The sequence below is a fragment of the Leptonychotes weddellii genome, chromosome 7 (assembly GCF_054177405.1).
Source record: "Leptonychotes weddellii isolate Sample4059 chromosome 7, ASM5417740v2, whole genome shotgun sequence".
Taxonomy (NCBI): domain Eukaryota; kingdom Metazoa; phylum Chordata; class Mammalia; order Carnivora; family Phocidae; genus Leptonychotes; species Leptonychotes weddellii.
Genome location: NC_138375.1, coordinates 58577615 through 58581602, shown reverse-complemented (window position 1 = coordinate 58581602; position 3988 = coordinate 58577615).

The window sequence follows — 3988 nt, the reverse complement described above, 5'->3', positions numbered from 1 at the left end:
TTATCTGAGCACCCACGGTGTGCCTGGCCCTGTGCTGAGGGTGCCTGCCTGGGCTGTGGCACTGGCATCCCCTTCTACATGGGTTGAGCTTCTAAAAGATCTAACCTCATCTCTCCTCTGCCCGCAGCTCTTCTGGGGCTCTCTACCACCCCAGATTCCTGGGCCTAGCATTTGAGTTTCACTCTGTCTTTACTTGTCTACTCATTTCTTGCCCAACTCCTTGCCCCACACTTAACGCTCTGCAGCTTGTTGGCTGTTGTAACCAGAGATTAGCACAGCGCCTGGAGTCTTCTGCTGCTCAATGGATAAATGAATAAATGCATGAATGAATAGTCTGGCCCCAGCCACCTCTCTAGCTACATCTCCTAATTGTGTCCCCATCCTGTCCCCATCCTGGATTTTATGTTCCAATAACCCCAAGCCCCTCCAAGTTCCCAAAAAAAGTCCTCCTGTGCCTCTGTGCCTTTGCACATTCTGTTTTCCATCCAGAACACCCTCCTTTGTTGGCTTCCTGATTCTCTCCTGTTCATCCACCAGGTCTCAGCTCTTTCCTGCCTTTGCCTCACCCCATCTTCACCTGCCAGGTGCCTCCCCTCCATTCTTCCAAGGTCTCTTTCTTACTGCTTAATAACATCCTGGATCATGAGCTCCTTAAGGATGCCATGTCTGATTCATTTCTTGAACCCTAGAACCTAGCCAGCCTTGGACATAGCAGACATTTAGTAAACGTTTGCTGAAAGATGAATTGACTTAATGCTCACGCACCCTAAGAGTTAGAGATCCTTTATGTTTGGGAAATGTGCTTTCTGATGGTGAGCAGCAGAGATGCCGCTTGATCCCAGTCATGGAGTTAGGGGCTCCATCTTTTAGTCTTAGGCCATGGAGTCCAACAGACCTGGGTGTGAATCTTGGCCTTGCTACATACCCATAGGGACAGGTCTCCCAATACTCTGTGCTTCAATTTTTCCACTCGTAAATGGGGATAATAATAGGATCTCCACAGGGAGGCTGAAAGAGTTCAATGGGACAATCCTCATGAAACACTTGGCCAAAAGCCTGGCATCCTGTAGGTGCTTAATAAATGTCCACTGCTGTTACTATTGTTGCCATTATCCTGGCTCCATGTCCTCTGCTCCATTCCATTCCACTAACTCAGTTACAACTACACAGAGTAAACTTTGCCAGAAAAATAGGAAGTGAAAGCACTAAGTCAGATTGTTTTTGCTCTCAGCTGCAAAGGTAAAGGACAGCAACATAAGCTCTGCCTGTGCCTTTGATTTGGGGGCTAGGAAGTCAGGATCTCCAACCTGGGGCGGTGGGGATAGGGGTAGCTGGGAGTGATTCAGAGACTACATCTCTGGGACTCTTATCTCAGCCCAGTCTGAACCACCCAGAGGTCAGATCCCTAGACCTGTCAAACTTTGGCAGCCAGTAAGCAAAGAGGCCCCATTATGAAACAGCACAAATGGGACCCACCTCTCTTATCAAGACCAAAGGGTGCACAAAGCAAAAAAAGGCCCTTTGTGAAATCAAAAAACTGATTAGCAATCACCTGCTCTGTGGCTGGAGTTTTCCCATGCACGAGCTTTCTTGATGTTCCCAACTTCCCAGTGAATCATAGAACATGTGGAGAAGACTGTTGGCACTTGCCAAATAGCATATAGACATCCCCAGCAATCCTTGCAGGTATGTGGTAGCCATGTGATGACTATGGGTCCAGCAGCTTGTGAGTGGAGGTGATGTGGGTCACTTCTGGGCCAAGGCAACTGACAGCCAGTATACCTCCTCCCTCCCTCCTATTCCCACTGCCCTAGTGACCATGGCGACCATGTGCTCTAGATGACATAGTTATAAGACAGAGCAGTGCTATGGGTGAGGGTGTGAGCAAGAAGGAACCTCTGTTATGTTAGGAGGTATTTGTTACTGCAGCAAAGCCTAGGTGAATCCTGACTAATGGAAGATATGTTTCTATTTTCCAGATGAGAAAACATAACCTTCTGAACTTGAAATGACATGCTCAAGGCCATCCAACTAGGAAATGGTGGGGCTGGAAATGTACCATCGGCCACTGGACTTATGTCTTTTTAGGACTCTGTTCAAGCCAGATTCTAGGCTTGGCAGGCCCATGATCTGAAGTTGGGATGAGCCAAGAAAGCACAGTAAGAGGTCTTGGGCAGTGACTGGGTGAGATGGGGAAGCTGGACAGATCCAAGAGATGATGTAAGCAAGTGAGGAGCCTCAGCCTTAGCCTAGGAAGTAGGGTTTAGGTCTGAAGCTCAGGATCTAGGTCAGAAGGAGATTTAGGGAAGGTCTGTGAGTACCTAAAGGTGAAGAAAATGAATCCACATATAGCTGAATGATGACTACAGCCCCTGGAGAGGTCATTTCCAGGGACAAGATGTCTTCCAGGTTGAAAACAATAAATTCAGAGCCTGGAAAATTCAATCAAGGCTTTGGGGAGGAGAGAGGAGAGAGGCTTACTCAGGGAGGTGTGTTAAAGAATATATCTGGTTTTTGTCCTGGCACAGAGCTCCAAAAACTTTTAGAATTAACTGAGTGAAAGGAGCGTCTTTGTCATGCTAATGAGGTGACTCTAGGTGGGCCCTTAGCTATCTTCCCAATGGGGACTAGTCACCAGAAAGACCACCTTTGTGATTAGAAAACTGGAACTTTGGGCCAGCCTGACATCTAGGGGTGGGGGATGGGAGGTGTTGGAGATTGAGTCCAGTTATGTGGCCAATGATTTCTTTAATCATGCTTACATAATGAAGCCCCAATTAAAGCACTGAGATCATGGCATGGCGGAGCTTGCCTGGTTGGCAAACACATTGATGTGCTGATGAGGTGATGTGTCTGGATTCCACAGACAAAAGGCACAGAAGCTCTGTGTCTCCCTCTTCAGACCTTGCTTGTCCTGTTTCTCTTTACTTGGCTGCTGCTGATCAGTACCCTTTATATAGTCTAGCATTTTCAGTGAGTTCTGTGAGTTATTCTAGAGAATTATCAAACCTGAGGGAATCATGGGAACTCATATATTTATAGTCAGCTGGTCAGATATGTGGTGGCACCTAAGATTTGTGGTTGGCATCTAAGTGGGGGCAGTCTTATGGAGGACTGAGCTTTGGAAATTGATGCTAACTCCAGGACGCCCAGTTGATACTAGAGCACTGGAGATAAATGTGGCCACAACTATTAGTCTATCTGGAGGAAGAGTTTGAACAAAAGCGTAGTGTGCAGGGATCCTAGCTAGAGAAAGGGTTTCAGTGTGTCAATATACCCACCCAGAGATGTCAGTATCCATTGCTTTTGGTGGGTCATCTTTGCATTGATAATGGAAAGAACTTATACTCAGGTGAAGGATTCTAGCTATTGGGGCCATCCAATCACTCTCTGTACTTTTCTTATAAAATCATCTTCACCACCATCATCATCACCATCACCATCATTATAATCATCACCACCACCATCATCACCATCATCACCATCACCATCACCACAATAAGCAGTACCATCATCATCACCATCATCACCATCATCACCACCATCAACGCCATCATCATCATCACCACCACCATCACCATATCACCATCACCACGATAGGCAGTACCAATCATCACCATCACCACCATTACTATCATCCTCATATCACTAGCACCATCATCACCATCACCACCATCATCACCATCACCACCATCACCACCATCATCACCATCACCATCATCACCACCATCATCACCATCATCACCATCACCATCATCACCATCACTATTACTAACATTGATCGAGGGCTTAGCATGTGCCAGATCCTCTGCTGAATGCTTGCTGCACATCCCATGGCAGCCCAGTGAGGTAGAAACGGTAATTACCCCATTTTACAGAAGAGGAACCTAAGGGCAGGAAAAGTGAAGCGACTTCTCTGGTAAATGTGAGGGAGGGTCTAGCAGGATTTAAAGCCCAGGCAGCCTCATTGCATAGCCTGAGTTCATAG